Source organism: Chiroxiphia lanceolata, chromosome 1, assembly GCF_009829145.1.
Source record: "Chiroxiphia lanceolata isolate bChiLan1 chromosome 1, bChiLan1.pri, whole genome shotgun sequence".
Lineage (NCBI taxonomy): Eukaryota > Metazoa > Chordata > Aves > Passeriformes > Pipridae > Chiroxiphia > Chiroxiphia lanceolata.
Genome location: NC_045637.1, coordinates 104,771,506 through 104,790,782, shown reverse-complemented (window position 1 = coordinate 104,790,782; position 19,277 = coordinate 104,771,506). Strand labels below are relative to the sequence as shown.

At 35.5% G+C, this 19,277-nt stretch overlaps 1 protein-coding gene across 2 annotated transcripts in view; it reads right to left on the bottom strand.

Moving 5' to 3' along the window:
* CNTNAP2 (contactin associated protein 2) overlaps positions 1-19,277 on the bottom strand; it is a 1,030,565-nt gene that overhangs the window by 500,277 nt on the left and 511,011 nt on the right. The window lies entirely within an intron of this gene.

The following is a 19,277-nucleotide window of genomic DNA, read 5'->3' as shown; positions in this document are numbered from 1 at the left end:
ATGATTGTATAATACTATAATTCTAAATTACATTTAAGAGGATTTCTCTACAAGGATAAAGCATTAACAGTCAAAAAGTCAAAGATTAGTGAACACATGTATGCCATATGCCACAGATTCATATAGATTCATTTTTAGGGAACTTTGGAAACAGTGTCCTGTATTCCATTATGATCTTCAAAAGCAGAAGATTAAATTCAGTAATTCTTCCCAACCTAGAACTCCTAATGGAAAGCATGAGTATGTATGATTTTTGTAAGTACTAGCCCAACATAAAAATGAGGTATGAAATCTGATACACCCCTGAGACATGGTTGAACTTCAAGGTGACTTTTTAGTCAGTGGAGCAGTGGATTGATGAATTCAACATTTGTGTGGCCTGTACCTATTGTCAATGCACTCTGGTACACATCACCATGCATAATAGTGAGTTTAGTATTTGTAAAAACAATTGTTTATAAACTCAAAGGCCCATGTTTCCACTCTGGGCTCTGAAGCACCCTCTTTGTTAAAGTAAAGAAATAAAGAAACCCAGTCTCTATTCCTTTTACTGAACTAAAGCAAAAAAAACATGAAGACTGACAGTGTTGATAGGACTTAGTAGTAAGCTCTGAAGTTACTTGCACACACATAACCAGCCACACTGTCCCACAGAAATCTGTTCTGTTATGGAAGAACCTGTGCTTTCTGACTTCTTTCTGTGTAATCCTTGCTAATGACAACATAATTTATGGGTTCATATAGAGAAAAGAAATACCATTTTCCCTGACTCTGCCTTAGCAAATGTATACTGGTTTCTTGTACAACAAACTATTAGTGCTGTTTTCTTAAAGGTTTTTAAACATTCCAGTATTTTATGAACATTAAAAACAGAAGAAAAATATTATTTGCAAGGAATGGAATTAAAACAGTCTACAAGCACCAAATTTATTCTTTACTTGGAGACTTTAATTTAATTCTGACTACATTTACATGTAAATTCACCATGATATAAGAACACAGCTTCTTGTCCTCAGGGGTGAAAAATACCCTCCAGAGAATTAATCTTTATTATATGTAAGGGGGGAAAAAAGAATATGAAATAACAGAAATGTTATAGAGTATGCTCTTTCAGCCAAAAGCTGGTAAAATAAGAATCAGAAGAGCACAGTGTTCTCTATTACTAGGAGGCAAAGCATTTTCCTCCATGTCTATACTTCTATAAAGGACATATACATCAGGGATGCAGGAAAGTTCTGCTCTGCAGAAATAATTCCAAGAACACTGGAATCTGCAGAGACATTGCCTGTCTCTTGCTCATCTCACCACTCGGCTCATTGGTGAATCCTGTTCCCAGAAACTATATGGCATCTTGAGGGAGCATGCAGAATTCATCTTACTCCTAAGTAATGTAAATCTGCATTGTAATCAGCTGTGACCACTAAGCAGTGCTGCAGTGCTGGAGGAGGATTTTTTTTTTTTACCTTCTGCTATCAACAGCAGAGATCAGGAGACCTGTGGCTCATTCATCTTCTGGCCATACTAAAGGATCTCTCAGAGATATGACTCACCGTTCTGATCACCTCAGAACAGTACAAAATAAATCCCCTTCCAGTGGACTGGAAAACAAATTTAAGCTTCAGAAATTGGAACCTATAAACGGGATTAACTGGAAAAGACATACAAACTTGTTTTGTGACCTCCACAGGCTTCAGTTTGCTTCTGAGTTCAAAGGTCTGCTCTTAACTAATAAAAGATTAATGGGTGATTATAGCAATCTTTCAATTTATAGGCATTCCAGATGACTTGAAATTAACTGAGGAATATATAATATATATATATATATAAAAACTTTCAGAAACTGAATATAAATCCTCACTTGTATGACACAACCTTAAGGTAGATCAAATCCCACATGAAATAGCAATTTTAAAGATACACCTGTTTACTGGTGTAAAAAAAACGCAAAGAAAACACATTTTAATCCTAGCAACATGAAGGAAAGGGGCTTTGTTTTCCTTATAGTTTTCTGCTGCATTGAACTTGTACAATTCTTATTTACAGCCTTCAGAATTTTGAATTTTAGGAGACTGAAAGAAGCCATGACTGAAACATACAGCCTCCAGAACTTTATTTTTTATCTGGGCTTGTATGCATTCTGCTCTGGGTTTGCTAGCATAAGAAAGATATGGTTCTACTCGAACAGGTCCAGAGGAGGGCCATGAAGATGACTGGGGGCTGGAGCATCTCTGTTATGAACACAGGCTGGGAGAGTTGGGGCTGTACACCCTGGAGAAGAGAAGGCTCTGGGGAAACCTTAGAGGACCTTCCAGTACCTAGAGGGGACTTCCAAGAAAGCTGGAGAGGGACTCTTCTGAAGGACATGCAGTGACAGGACTAGGGGGAATGTCTTCAAACTTCTAACTGAAAGAGAGCAGGTTTAGATTAGACAGTATCTAATAAGTTCTTTACTGTGAACATGGTGAGGCATTTGAACAGTTTGTCCAGAGAAGTTGTGGATAACCCATCCCTGTCAGTGTTCAAGACCATGCTGGACTGGACTTGAAGCAGCCTAGTCTACTAGAAGGTGTCATGGCAGGGGAGTTGGAACTAGATGATCTTTAAGGTGCCTTCAGTCCCAAACCATTCTATGACTCCATTCTATATTAATACTTCTGTAACATAAGTGCCTCAAAGTACTGGACCTGTCCAGCATTGCCCAATAGCTGCAACGAAAAGTAAAACCTGGAGATCTGGGAAGACTGCTGTTTTCACACAGGTGTACTAAATCCAATCCAGGGGAATTTTCAAGAGATGCAAGTGGCAAAAAAGAATTCTAAGGCGATTTAATTTCCAGAACCTTAGTTATTTTTTTGTATCTATACCTAGTTTCTTTATTATTAATAGCCCAAGATATTAATTATGCAATTTTTGTTTCTTTCACATATGCTTCACTATGAGACCTTAAAAAAAGCTGGATAGTAATAGTTTAATTAAAGAGATATAAGACTGAACAGCATGCTAACTTTCTATGTGGGCAACCTGCCAAACATTAGCGGATACACTAAAATATCTATCACAACAACAGAGCAAATTACGGGAGTTTTAGGATCACAATCTGTATTTGCTTAATTTCTTTAAAACCCTATTTCTCATTCCACAGTAAGGTAGAGGGGTAAAATAACAGAAGGATATAACTTGGTTATCTGTGCAAATTTTCAAATGTATCTTTGGAGTACTGATATGGCATACCAAGTAGCACAAAAAGTCTCAGCTTTGTTTTTTCCACTCCACCTTCCTTGGGGTGTTTTTCTATTCTACAGAAGTTTTTTAAAAATCCTGGATTTTTTTCTACTCCCTTTCATGCTGGACAATCTCAGGTAAATGTAACAAAGACATACAAACAAATAAAAAAGGTGGCTATGTAATCCAAGGAAGCAAAAAGTCACATTTCTTTTAAAAATGTGTTACAGTAAATTTTTTTTTTTAATTTTATGTTCTGTTAAAAAAAAAGGTGAATAATAAGGGTATAGAGTGTATCTTGTATATTATCCATATATTTACATATTAATTAAAAAGCCTTTCTTAAAGAATACTAAAGCATTTGAAGATTCATAGAAAGACTTAATCTGAGACAGACATTTTGGAAATTGATTTTCAGTAGATAAACAATCAGTCAGGGCAATCAAATATTCCAAAATTTTCAAAGCACTGTCAAATTAAGTAAAGTTTGTTCTTTATGCTCAAATTTCCATTTCAGTTTTTTTGGATGTTATAGATACATTTGTTTCACAAAGGGATAGCATGATTTTCATTTGCACATGCAGCACTGAAGTTTGTTGCAAATATGACTACAAATACATAACATATAAATCTCCCTTTTTAGAATAGGTCCTTTCAAGATTTTTAAGAATTCAGAGAAAAATGAAAAAAAAAAAAAAGAGAGAATTATTTTGATATCCATGTGGCCTATATTGTAATGCTTTTGTATTTTTTTTTTGTAACTTTTTTTTAGTGTTTTTGAGTTTCTTTCATGAAGGAAAAATATTCTGTGAGAAGGACATCACAAAACAGGAAATTGCTAGGAATGTTTTTATATTTTTTTCTCTTTTTTTGATAATATTAATCTTCAGTTATTTTTAATACAGTACTATATTTAGAAAAAAGTTGGCAATTAACACACATATGTAGAAAAGGTTAATATTCAGCCTACTGTACACTTTATGAAAGTGACAGGGAAGGAATGAAAATTATTTTTCAGTGGAAAACTGCATGTTTGTGACTCAACATGAACTGCTAATGACACACTCAAGGGTATAGAATCCATTGTATGAATACAGAATAAAAGAAGTTACTTTTTTATCTTTGAACAATGTAAACCATTGTATTTGCTTTCCCTGTTTTATGAATGAAAAAAATGTGTGGGTAATCGTTATTTCTACATGAAGAATTACATAAATTCCAGACTGAGATTATGAACCTACCAAACCACAAGTGATTAAATGTTGGGCACCTGTATTCTTGTTTCCATAAACCCACAGGTCGATGGCAAAATTTATCCTTTTTTTCTTAATGTTGAAGAGAATTCTAGATTAACACACAAAAGCAGGAGGATTTCAAGGAAAAAAAAATTGTAGATGTTTCTTTTTATTGAAAACATCCTACTAAATAAACTTTTATTTGTAAATATAGACTATGTGTTTTATCTCATGATGTCTTCTGTTTCAGTATGGATCACAGTAATGTCACCTTCAAAAACCTGTGGTGCAGGAGGAACTGAAATAGGCTACACAGGAGTGAAATAATCTCCCTCAGTATTAAGTCTAACTCCCCACTGTCACAGACAACTATCTCATGCATTATAATCCCTGGCTCCCTCAGATCAAATAATTATAAATTTGAAATCAACATATATACATCAATATATCTCAGTTAACGTGCAGCATTGAATCCATTTCCTAAGCATCCTTCTCCTATGCCTTCCTTTCCATTACATTTTTTCCTCTTTTAAAAAGATCCAAAGATCTTTTTTAAAGATGAACATGCAAGGATGTCCATTTTTTCTCCAAGTCAAGACAAATACTTTTTGGATTCTCTAAATCCTCACTCTTTGCTCCATTTTTTTTCTTCCACAGACTCAATTATCTCCAGTTCCTTGGTAATGTCAAGTAAGGAAAAAGAATGTTTTATTTTGATGCAACCAGTAGGAAAACAGGTTTTAACTATCTCTGAAATACCAAAGATTTCACTTCAGCCTTAGCATTCAGCTTGCTTTCAAGTGTTTTATTTGTATAGAGCTGGTAGGCTCTCTTTCCAACATTACAAGGACAAATTTAGATCTACATTACCTATCTCTTCATGCATAAATTTTCAGCTCACTGTTGGCCTGTTACATATATTATATTCCTTCTCACATGATTTCTTAAATCAAAACATCACTATGAAATCTGAGCAACTAGAAGCCATCCACCATCCATTGCTATCTAGGTATACACCAGAAAAACAATAGGAGAGCAATTCAAGAAAGTGTTCTATACTGAGATAATGGTTTCATACAGTTTAAAATCTGATCACTGATCACACCTACATATCTCAAGGAAAATAATCCATCAGGATTGTGTTGCAATTTCAAATGAATGACATATAATTCTAAGGTATGAGCCACATAACACTAACAATGACTCATTCTTGTGCATTGAGAACTCTTCTTAACATAGATTTGCAGAAACAAAAGAAAGATAATCTCAGAGTATAATCAAAAAAAACCCCATTATTATTACTTTTAAGAAGAAAATATAGTATAACAAAGTAGTCTATCAGTTAAAATGGCATTAAAAAATTATGAAAAAAGGGACCTTCTAAACTAAGCTTTCCTAGGTAACGAAAGACATACAAATATTTTATTTTCTACTTACATTTCTGAGGTGTTCTTGTAGTTACTATTATATTCACAACGTTAACCCAAGAAACTGATGTTCAAACAAAAAGACATGTTGAAATTATTATTCTTACATAATTGCAAAATGCTGCACCTTTTAGACCATCACGACCTATATGACCCTTTCTTAAGGTTTTTCCCTTTGTGCTAGAATTACTTTTCCTAGGCTCTAAGTCTTGGGTAGGCAGGGACTGAGTGTGTCTCCTGAGTGCACTAGTGTTTGCCTACTTCAGTTCAACTTCTTACATTCATTACTGAAGGCGTATGACTCAGGAGATGCCATTCTTCCCCCAGAGCAACTACTGAAATAGCACTTCACAAAAATATAAAGGCAAATAGTACTTTTGGAAGAACTGTTTTAAGAAATACAGAGCAGGTCTAAATCCCTCACCATGATTACAAAATCCTACTACAATTTTCACAAGACTATAGGCCTGTAAAAATTCTCTTTGAGCTCTTGAAAGTTATTTTCTTGCATGCATTCTGCATTGCTATATAAAAACTTAGAGTATTAGACTTCATTTTTTCATCTATTCAATTTCAGCTGACATAAGTCTTCAATATGCAGAATCAAGAATAAATACAATGGAAAACATAATTTACCATTGTTTGCAACTTGTTCAATATTAGTAGACAGTTGCTAAATAATTTTAATTCTGTGGCTGCTAGGCACAATTCCTGTGTTAAATTTTAAATGAACACCACAAAACATACACAACTGACTAGCAATGTCAAAGAGAAGCTCTAGACTTACTGGTATATCTCCTTTTGCAGTTCACATTGAAGTGGCTATTCAGGTAAGTTAGAATACCTTTTAAGTTTTGGAACAGCCCCAAGACTTGATTGCACCTTAGGGGTTTAAGCAAATGAAAAGGCCAACTGGGTTCCTGCAGAGGTTATGCTAAAGGGATAGGACACAGAAAAGTGTCAGATGTGATATAAGAAATTGTCAGACATGTTGGATTACAAAATGAGAAGCTGACAAAACCTACAGTTAGTGCCATGAGGGATAGTAGGATTTCTCCAGTGCTTAAGCAGACTAAAGTGAGAAAGGGTCTGGCTTCACAGACCACTGATGGGAAGCACTGGGTGCATTTGGGGAGTGAAGTCCTGAAAGGTCAGCAGATTCTTGGTAACTCTTCCAGTAATACTACATAAGTGAAAATCACCTAGGTAACAATATCAGAAATACCAAATATGTGTACAGATGTAGCAAAACAGGGAAGAAAGGGAGAAAGTAGTTACTAAAAAGTTGTCGTTAACCTGAGAGGAGAGCAGAGCAGATAAGGCAGGTACGAAGGTGGCAAAAAGAGAGTCAGGAAAGAGAGTAATTAGAAAAGTAAACCATGTGCTGTTTAGGGGTACATGCTGGAACATACTGGTGTTGCTGGTGGTGCCTCTGGTAGGCCTCGTAACATCAGAACTTGCCCCATCGCTTCCTAACATCTATGGAGTCCCAAAAAAATTTGGGGCATCAGAGAATTTCTGTGGCTTTCAAGAACTGTATTATGAGGTTTGGTTCTCAACAGGATTGCTACACAGCAGCGTTACATATAATGTCATAGAGCAGCATTCTTGGCCTGGGACATGATGTTTCACAACACTTACTGACGTATTTCCTCATTTGAATCTGTTATCCATTTCCCAGCTCCAGGAAGGATAAGCACTAGGTACTTATCCTTCAAGGTTTAAGAAGCCTAACTATTTGCAAGGAAATGGAACTACAGAAAGCTTTTGAAGTACATGGAAATCTTTTTGCAAAGAAAAAAATCCAAAGCACCTCATTACCATATCATTTTCAGTAGGACACAGGCAGAACGGACCATTTCTTTCTGAGTCAGTAGGAAGCCAAATGTAACAGCCTTAATAAGTTCAGACATATACAGACATATACAGCGAAATTACTTTTTTTCTTCCTTACTATATGTTCCTTAACGTGCCTTAAATGCACAGGTCATCTCCAAAATCTGCAAAAGTCACTGTTCTACAGAAAAAAAGGTTTGTTACCACCCATACCTAGACGCTGTATCTGCCACCCATTCACTTACATGCAACCTTTAAAGTCTGTGATGAAAAAGTGCATGCGGACTCTTCAGGATAGTTTTTGTTGCTGCTCTGTAACAAATTCTATATGCTTTGTAACACCAGAGAAGAAACTGAGAAAGCATGTAACAGAGGAACAAAATACATGGTTTAGGAGAGAGAAATAAAGAGAAATTGAGCATAATTATAAACACAAGTGGACAGCTATTTTAACTACTTTTCATTTACAGTCAGCTTCCAACTGAATTGAATAGACTAATGACTTATAATGAGACACACTGCATTTCAAAATGCCATCTCTGTATTCACAGTGTAAGACAAATGTCATCTAAGTAAGTGAAATACATAAATATCCATTGGCTCCAATATGACCCCAACAGAAGAAAGGAAACAAACCAACAACAAACACACTACCCCCAAATATTCCCCTGATAAAAAACCCAACCAAACAAAAAACCAACACCTGCGTAAATACAGGCTAATTTCAAAGTAAAGAAGCAGTACTTTAGGCAACAGCCTGTTAAATGGAACTATAATAGCATTCTTCAAATCTTTTGGTTAGTATATTAGTTGTCTATAAGACCACAATGGGATAAAAACAATAGCAGAAGCAGATGGTGGGATACTAATACTACGCATCACGTAGATAGGTTTCTAGTAAAAGAGAGAGGACCAAATGGAATCACTCACTAATTTTTAAAATTAATTTATGCCTTTTTGAAGTAGAAACTCATTATGGACAAGACTGAGACCATGTACATGAAAATTAATTTTGGCATGGGGCATAAAGGCAGAGTTAAGATTTGGAAATGACTGTTAATGAAATCATAAGGCAAATCAGTATATAAATGCATAAAAAGGTGAATAAATCAGACACACATTTCATTTACACAAATAATTCTAAAATGAGCATATAACTTCTGTAATTCCAGAGGTTATTCTTGCACAATCTATTATGCAATAGTCATAATGCACAGTCTATTATGCAATAATGTCATTATTCAGAACACTGGTACTGCTTTAAACAGCATTTTTCCTGAAAACAGATTGTACCTTGACAAAGGTATCTCATTAGTTTTAAAAAAGACAACTTCTCTTTCACTGTCTGCATTATACAATGTGTATAAAATCACATTAGCAACCAGATCATAGAAAGGACATCAAAAGACTATGTATATATTTTTATTTTCTTTAAGTTACAGCTATCAAGAAGGGCTTGTGTCATCTAAACACCTAACTTTTCACTGCATTAATGAATAAAAATTTGGAAAGCATTAGAATAAATGCATTTAAGATACTATTTACTGTACATCTTGCATCTTTTTATAGTCCTACCTTCTTTCACCATTTAGCAGAAAAAAAATATAATGAAGAATTAAGTATAAAATTGATGCTCTTGTCATTTCTCAAAGTTGTACCCTATAACCTGAGCATTTATTACTGTGTTTAGGACATGTAGAAAAGCTCAGATGACTTAAATGTTGAACTGCTTCTAACACAAGGCAGGGAATAGGAGAGCTATGATGGTTAGAAGCTGGTTAGTGAAACAACTGTAACTACAGTTGACACTGTTTTCTCCTTTCCTCAGAATATTAAAAATGAGAATGGTTATTTACTGGTACAGTGATAACTGGGTATTCACTGGCATACTGAAACATGCCTGTTCCTATTCACTAATCATGTGTCTGGGGAAAGTCAAAAACTGGTTGCTGTGAGACTAAGGCTACTAATTTTATTTTTTGCCCTATGGTCTACATTCTCCAAGCTTCTCCTTTGTGCAGATATGCAAATCCAATCACAATTTCTTTTTTTTATTAGAAGCAGGAAAACTTCTGTATTTTCCCAATGTTGCTCAGTTTCTTACACACTAGCATACTACCTGTGAAAAAAGACCAATTCTACCCAGTTTGTATTCAAAGAGGTCAAATGATTATGGGAAGCATTTCCACCATAGTCTTTCTGCAGGAAGAAGGAACTGTCCTTTCTCTTAAGACTACCTATTAAAATTTTACCTGTTCTCATTTTTGAAAGTTAGCATGCCCTAAGGACTATATCTGTCTGGTATTCTGCAGAAGGGCTACACTGACACATTTGGCATGCACACTGGGTGTTTCATCAAAAATACTATTTACTTTCATTTTTAGGTATATGATAAGGAGACAAGTTCTTTATCAGTTGTTATTTCAGTAAGGTCCTGTATTTTGACATATGAGGACTTCAAACAGAAGATCAATTAAGCTTTATAGTCCTGGCTATAATAAAATTCCATTTTCAGTTGCTTAGACCATTCCCAAATTATAATTATTTTTTTAAAAATGCTCTGTGATAATTATTTGCTTCAAATTACTATTTTTCTCTAAAAAGTTTTCAAGGCAAACAATGAAGATTTTTAGAAGGAATGACAAAAATAAATACAGAGTTTGTCTGCTACAATCTGAGGCAGGGTAGGGGTGTTACAGTAATTCAGAAACTTCTGAATAAAATTGAAATTAGGTAAGAAATTACTTTAAAAATAGTTATATACATTTTGTTCTTTAAGTTTCAACATTTTTTTCTACTTTTAACTGTAAACTATCTTCAGAAAAAACAGAATTTGTGCATGACCAACAAAACTTGATCAATATTATTACTAAGATTTCAGAAAAATTTGTGCTAGTATATATGCTAAACCCAGAACTCACTAAAATTAGAAAGAACAAACCCATCCCCAGAAGGCAAATTGATGATCACATCAATTTAAAGGAATGAAGACTCTTTTTATTTTCTTTTTTTTTTTTTTTGGCTGCTGCAAGGCAAGGATTCCATGTCTCCTTTGCTGTCTACTTTCTTCCAGAAAAGAGAACCCACCGATTCATGCATAGAAAGGAAGGCATTGGACAATCACTTTTGAAGGAGAATGAAAAAAGTAGCATAAGAGTAAACCATGATTACATTGAACTTGTTGATGGTAAGAGCAGAAGTGTGAGTCTGGAAGGAGAGACAGAACTGACAAAAAAGGACTAAAGGCGAGAGCTAGGGACATCATGGAAGGACAAAAAGCCAGGGTGTTGGAAAAGAGAAAAGCCTGAGCATCTAGTCAAGCAAAGGCTGAAATTTTGGAAAAAACTATCTTGATGAAGTCATACAAGGACTGAAGGTGAGGGGGATGGATGCAAGAAATATCAGAAAATAATCTATAGTGTCAGAAAAATGAATTCAGGTAAAAAACCCCAAAGGTAAAACCTCAGGGGAGACACATGTTGAGAAGAATGAATTGCATGTAGTAACAGCAACAGATGTAGGAAGGAACTGTAAAGCCATGGAGAAGAATAAGTGGTGGACAGATAATGTGCACAGGAAGAGTCAAAGAACTAGGCAAGGAAAGGAGAAACAGCAGTCTAGGAAAGGACTCAGCCTGGCTGGGCAGGAAGCTACAGTCAAATAGGTAAAAAGATGAATTACAGATCTGTTTAGCAAATGGGGCAGCAGAAATTAACTCAGGCAACAACAGAAAGTAAAGAAACATAGCTTGACAAGTCAAATAAGAGAACAACTAAAATGGCAGGCTAAAATAGGATATACTACCAGAATCCTAGAATAACCTATGACTTCTGATTTCTCTCTGAGCTTTGCCTGTGCACAAACTGAAGAGGTACAAAATTAGCTCAATTTTGATCTGTAGGTTCGATGCAAAATTTCTAATTCTGCTTATGGACCCTTCCAAAGGGTCGTCAAAGTGATTCCATTTCACAGGTTTTCCCATGCGTGTCCAGAATGATGTCATGGCACAGCCTCAAGTCATGTAGCTGTTGCACATAGAATTTTCCACCTCATTTGTTACAGAAGTGTGAGGGTGTGTGTGGGAAAGTAGTAAACAGGAAAATTAAACACAGGTAGTGAAAAGATGCTGTCCTAGATAAATGGATACTTTTCCTTTTACTTCTACCGCAGATTTTCTATTCAATGATAGCTAGTAACAGAAACCAAACATATTCCAGTCCTTATTTTCAGAGAGACTTGATAGGCCAGGGATTTAATATAAAACAGTACCAAGAGATGCAAGTCAAGATCTAAAATGCCACATCACAACCAAGGCAAATCACATTACTGGACATTTTTACCTTTTACTTATGCGCTTCAACACGGCATGTGCAGAAGCAGAGGAAGGGGATTGCAGATGTGAAAAGAAATAAAGAAATCTTCATAAGGCATTCTCGTACGTACCATACGGAAGGCCACATGTAAATGGGTAATTCTGTACTTACAACAATCAATTAGGCTTATGGCTACATTTCTGAGTGATGAAGAAAAAAACCAAAACATTGAGTAACCACTTATTAAGTATGCATAAACCATTTTGCACATTAAATGGATTCTTACAGGGCATATGGGAAAGGAGAACAGTTATATAATTAGACAGCTTCTTACTGCATACATTAAATGGTGCCAAACTAAGGTTGCAAAAGCAGTCTTATGTCTTAGATTTCCTACTCTTTGGAATCATTGGGGGATTTTACATGTCTAATAAAAACATAAAATGTGATTATGACTTGAAATATAACAGTGGCCGTGCATTGCGCTTATAGCCATATCAGAGAGTACAGACTCAGTGGGGTTTTTTTCCTGGACTGAGGTCTTCTGCTGCTGCTTGAGAAAGTAATTTTGAATCTACCATTTGTTCAAGAGACACAAATAAATTATTTCAACAGTTTACGGGTTACAAAAGAATGAAGTTTTCTCCAGACAGACTTCAGTCAAACCACAGCAAATTCCTAACTAAAAAAAGGGGGTCCCTTTAAAAGCAAAAGTAATAAAAATACATATAATAACCTCTTGTACTGAGTTTAGATCACTGCAAAGGAGAGAATATTAGTTTCTTTGCAAAATACAAGCTTTCTGTGATACCCGAAGGACTATTATTTTGACCAATAAGTATGTGATATTTCAGAGTAGGAGCAGTTTAAACTGCTTTGCTGAATACCCTGAAATGAATAATGCACAGTAGGAAGCCAAAGAACACACACACATACACACACAAAGGACTATGGTCTAGAAAACAATATTTATTTATATTGTGATACTGACATATAAGACAATAATCTTTCAAAGGGATTTTTTAAAAAAAATGGTTTTATTTCTCTAGTGAATGTTATTCTTTCTAGGAAGGGAACCTCTCCCAGTCACTTGATCTAAAAGATGATGATGAAGCATTTTTTATTTTAAAAACTAGGAATCAGTGATTTAGCTAAGGACAAAACATACTCAGAGAACTTAGAGCAAATTGGCTTTTTGTGATATTCAGTGTGCAGCAAACTAAGTCTGCAAGGTTGACTTCAATTTTTATTTTAGTTTTATGAGTAAATATTTACTCATTGGTTAAATTCTAATTAATTATAATTGTAATTATTGAGGTATGATTATTGTTTTAGTTCATTATAATGAACTTCTAAGCCATGATTCAATGACAAAGTGTTTAAAAATACATATAAATCAAGGCTATTATTATAATCTTCCTTCTTGCCTCTCCTTTTTTTCCACTGTACTGCAAAATACCAACTTGTCAATTGGGCTGAGACGTCTGCTTCAGGAACCACAGATGTGAACCTGATCATAGAAGAGTTTAAGAAGAAAAGAATATTTTCACAGATTGTTTCTGAATCTTCAATTTGAATACACCAAAACTGCTACAGATTTTTTTAAGTGTAAAATCATGGACTGAAGCTTCCTGCCACAATGGTCATAAAAATGCAGAATGCTCTTTCACTAACGAGTCAGAAAATTTTCAGTCTCATGGCAAGCTCTTTTCACACTGGAATCATAGTTTACTATTCATCCGTCAACACATATGGTTAACATGGTAGCCTTCTCCCCTCATCCTCATATTTGCTACTGCTATGATTAATGCTCTTTCAGTGAGGTCCTTGAAATTACTCACGAAGATGTTCTCTAAATCAGATGAATGACAGCAAGTTAAAAGAATCCAAATTATCAGTCATGTCTGAGAGCCCACATAGGAGTCTACAAACAGCTCCATTGTCAAAATGGTGGACGTGACTGGAACTGAATTGGAGGCCTTTGCCATCATAAAAATTGCAAGATGTATCTCCAAATAACATAAAGGAAACACACAGATATTTGCTTATTTAACGACGGTAATGCCAGCGGGGAATCAGACAGCATGCAAGCTACGATGCCTGTAGTCCAGCTTCTTCCATACATGAGATTAAGCCTAGTAGAGATGGGCATAGTTCAGTTGCACAAAAGTGTTTTTGTGTGCCTGGTAAAAGTGGTAGAAATACACTAAAAAGACAGGGAAGATCACATTAAGGCAGCCAGAGAACATTTTTAAGATGATGGTGATAAAAAAAATCAAAGGAAAGCAAGCTTTTGTTATGATTCTGACTGAAAGAAACTTGAAAATGTAAGAAAAGAAACCGTCTCTCTTGGCTGTCTCCCAGTCGTCTCAGGGTAACAGGACTCTCGCCATTCAGTGCAAACAAAGAGAACTGCGTTGATGGAACACCAGCCTGAATCAGTAAAGTGCAGCTACCATCTCTGCTTTGAATGTAAACAGACTGTAAGCCTGTAAGTTTCAACCAAGCACCAGGACAGTCATCCTGGTGTGGGTTTTTTCCACATTTTTAACACCATTATTAGCCACTTATATCATTCATTCATGGCTAGGTTTCGTGAACGAAGATTTGAGAAGGCACTATCCACATTTGCTACAGGCACGCTGGTGGCTTATGAGGCCAATACGTGACAGACATATCCGATTGCAAAAGGCACAGCAGAAAGACTCCTTAGATGGTGTAATCTGCAAGACACGATCCTTTTTGTGTTACCTTTTTTCCTCGAGAGTGATCCTGCGTGTGTTCTCGAAGGAGACAGCTGCGTTATAGATGCTGTGTCTCCAGGCCTCCCGATTTGAGGCCAGAGTAGACCAGTTATGGTGATCAATAAGGCCAAGGCTGAGATGTTGTTTCAGGGAGTCCTTGTATCTTTTCTTCGGGGCTCCTCTCATGCGGCAGCCAGTGGCAAGTTCACCATAGAGCAGGATCTTAGGGAGGCGGTGGTCCTTCATCCTTGAGACGTGCCCTGCCCATTGCAGCTGCGTTCTCAGTAGCATGGCCTCAATACTAGTGACAGCTGCTTGCTCTAGTACAGGTGTATTGGTCACATAATCTGACCAGCGGATGTTAAGGATTGTACGGAGGCAGCGTTGATGGAAGCGTTCTAGGAGACGCAGGTGGTGGCGGTAGATGACCCATGATTCAGAACCATATAAGAGAGTAGACAACACTATGGCTTTGTAAACACTGATCTTGGTAGCCACTTATATACAACAGACAATAATATTTAAGTGACGTGATTAGAAAAACTGTGTGGGTACTGCAAACAAAGTTTTATCATTCATTTCTGTTGCAGAGGTACATTTCATGACTCGCTTTTAATTTAATAGTCCACTGAGAAAATAAGTTTTCTTTGGTTTAAATTTTATTGATTCTCTTTTTTTTTAATAAAATCCTGAAAAAAAAGACACTGTAGTCCTTCACACAGCATTTAAATCATCCAACGTAATATTTGAAGTTCACACATCACTAAGATTATGAGGTGACTTTGCTACTGCTGCTTTGATTTAGGTGAATTGAAACATTTAATTTCCCAAGAATGGAATGCATCTTCCTTTTTCCTCCAAATGCACATAATATAATCTTTAAATTATGTGTAAAGGAAATCAAAACAAGAAAAAAATTCGTGAAAGTAAAACTTTCATTACAGACGAGTCTTCTTAACTTTGGTCTGCTCATGATAAGCATAATAAAATGGTTACTGAACTTGCATAAAATAATAATTTATAGATGAACATCAGGATGATCAAATTTCGCACCTGCATGGAATAAAATTAATGGCCTCCAAACCAAACCTCTTCACACTAAACTCAGGGAATTTCTTCTAGGTCTAAAACCTGTAGTTTTTAAGGGCACAGCATAGAATGCAGAACAAAGATATTAGTATGGCTACATTAACCAAAAGCTGATTCATCTCCTCAGTTATGATGATTTCATAACTGTGCAGCAATGGATGGAAGTGAGGTAACCCTACATTGACATGTAACATAATCATATTAGCATCTGTCTCTTCCACTAGATGGACATGATTTAGATATGCTCTTCTCTAAACCAGCAATGATATTTTCCTTTTAGAAGCAGAAGATGGAGGTGAATCTATGATTACAACATATGATGCAGAAACTGCAATGTCTCTCTCAAAAAAACATGCTAACAGTACTGCAGCTTCCAAAGTTTATTCTATCTTTTGCCAGTATTAGGAGCAATTAAATCCCAGTTTCCAGGGGCAGTTTGTCCAGTTTGTCAAATCCCACTTTCAATCAGCAACACTTCTGAGTTTCTTCTTCCTCTAAGTACAAACCTTAGAGTTAGTTAAATTAGTGCTTAGGATTTTTTTCCTGCTTTTTCGAAAGCCTTAGTTTGTGGATCAAGGATCAGTTGGCCAAGCTTAACGCAAAGGGACTCTTGAAAGCCAAGCTATTTATTTTCAAAACTACAAGTTTAGAAGAGAACTGCTAGCATACTGGTATATACAGCAATACAAAGACAATGGTGGGATATGATTGCATTTAGAGATGTGCTTCTCTTCTGGCAGGAGAATTGCTTACTGCTTTAGACACTGCTTAATCTGCTAATAATTACTTGGTAACAAATGCAGATATTGTCTATCTTTCTAAAAAGCAGATATAAACCAAAACAAGAGGTTCATCTTCTAGATTCAAAAAAACAAAATGATTAAAACCCACAAAGAAATAACTAAAAGCAAAGACAGTCCTACTGAACTATTTTTAGTTATACAAACTCTGGAAGAGGATCCTCAGTGCTGTAGCACAGGCTGCAAGAGATAACTTGCAAAATTTATCAGCTAAACACAGGAAAAACGCAGCATATAAGGAAATATCTGTACATACATGACCCACTTGCAAAACACACAGTAGTTTTTTTATATTCTAGCAGGAACATTGCTACACATCTGCTACTGTGGAGTAGTACAACACTGAAGGATAGGAGTGTAACATGAAAAAATATATGAATACAGACTGTACCTGGCTGACAAAAATGTAAGTATAAGCAGTGGAACAGCTGTGGTAATTAAAGGACATAAGGACAATAAAATCCATACACAAAAGCAATAACTTTCATAAAGTGATAAAATTGGAGAATTTGACAGTTTCGGGCTTAGAGCTTGAAGAATGGACTCATCTGGAAGTTTCATATTTCTTGTTTGTTTGTTTGTTTTTCCCGAATGAACCAGACTGTCTAATCAAATAAACACATATAAAAAAGTAAAGAGAGGAATGCTCCTACTTTGTCAAGCAGTCTCTTTCTGGTATTACCACAGCAAATCCCTGGTAATAACCCTAGAGTTCCTGCTCCTCATGAGTCTCCTGAAGGAGAGAACTGCAGATCACGCACGCAGTCTCTGATCTTGTCTCTGTCACCAGCTGGGCTGTGTTTCTCTGCTTGAAAACTACTCTCTAAGCCTGATGCGATCAGATATCTAATTGAATAGGAATATTTATTTAGCTGATGCAGTGGAGTTTCTACACATCCAGAGACAGATTTTCCCCAAATCCACAATACAGTTCCATCCAAAGTTCATTCAGACCTCATTATTTTCTAGCAGAGCATATGGAAGTGTGGAGTTCAGAGTTCAGAAAAGTAGAGTTGTTGTATCACTTAAATACATAGCCTTTTTGCTTGTTAATGTATCCTTATTAGTATACTCTACATAAATTATACATTTCAATAAGGTCAAAATTCATTCAGATGACAAATATTATTTGATTTGCACAGAAGTGTGATGAAATTGTTGGCTATTTGGCTGCAGGTTTCTAACTTTTTCTTTACAAAAAGGACATCTGTAACTGGACTTCAGCAGAGAACAAGAATTAAATATTATATGGACACTGTTACATTTTCTATACATTAAGATGTTAGAAGAATAATATCTGGTTTTTAAAATAAAAAAATTCATTCCTACATGAAAAACCATCTAAAAGTTTTATTGTAACTCTGAATAATGGTAAGAGAAGGAAATTATAATGTGTTTAGACAAAAAATATAAACCCCTGATCTTACCCAGCAGTGGATTTACATTTCTTTATGCTTAAACTTTTTTCTAGAATATATAAATAATTTATATTGTAAAGATGCATGTAAAAATATGTTAATGGATTAGTTTTTAATGAGCTGTTGAGAACTAGTACACTTATATTTGAGATGTTTACCCTTAGGAATATGTTGAGTGAGATAGTAATCCCTAACAAGTATTTTGTAGTTAAAAAGAAGTGAAGTAAGTCTGAGGTAATGGAAAAATTTCCATTTGATTTTTCTTAACCTCACAGGAGTTTGTGCAAGCCCGTGCTTGTTCATACCTGTTCTTTTCAGACAGGACATATGAAAGTATATGCTGTATTGTGTCTGGTAAGGGAAGTCTAATCTAGTGAACCAGCCTACTGATTCATTAGAGCAGAAATATTTTTCAGAAACACTGAACATCAAATTCAAAGGTAATTACAAAGAGTTTCTGAAGAGAAACCATGCTGTGAGATATACAAAGACAGCTAAACATGAATTAAAAAAAAATATTAATTTACCTATAGACACTGTGTGTACTGGAAAATTTAGAATCAATATGAATCATGATTCACCTCTCCCTCTCCATGGTAACACTGTTATCTAGCAGTTGGGTGCACTATTCTGTGGAATGGACCTACTGCTCCCAAAGGAAAAGCTGCCTCTTACTTTTTTATGATGATTTGATATTAAAAAATATATGATGTTAATAACATTAAACAGACATCACTATTTATGGAAGAATTATACATCTAGTTCTGGTATTTGCAAACCAGCAGAGGTTAACCTATGTAGCTGTTCTTCGGCTACCTGTAGTACCTACGAGAATTTCAGTCCCATCTCCACTCATCAGTACATTCCAGATAATAAATACCAAACCAGTGTAGCAAATCCGGATGAAAAAATCCACTGTTTTATTTCTTACTTAAATCCCAGATTAATTTATAGTGCTGAGTTACTAAAAAGAAATCCTGCTATACTTTTAACTCAACATGTTGATTGTTAAAAACTCAAAAAACCCCGAATATAAACTTGACAAATATCAGTTTTAGTGTTTTCAATTACCCTTGTTACAAATAAAAAGGAAATCAAAAGGAGTAAAGAAGGAAGAACAGACTGAAAATTACAGACAGGGAAGAACTACTTTTGCTGGGCAGAAAATAAAACTAGTAATGGTAAAAAACCTA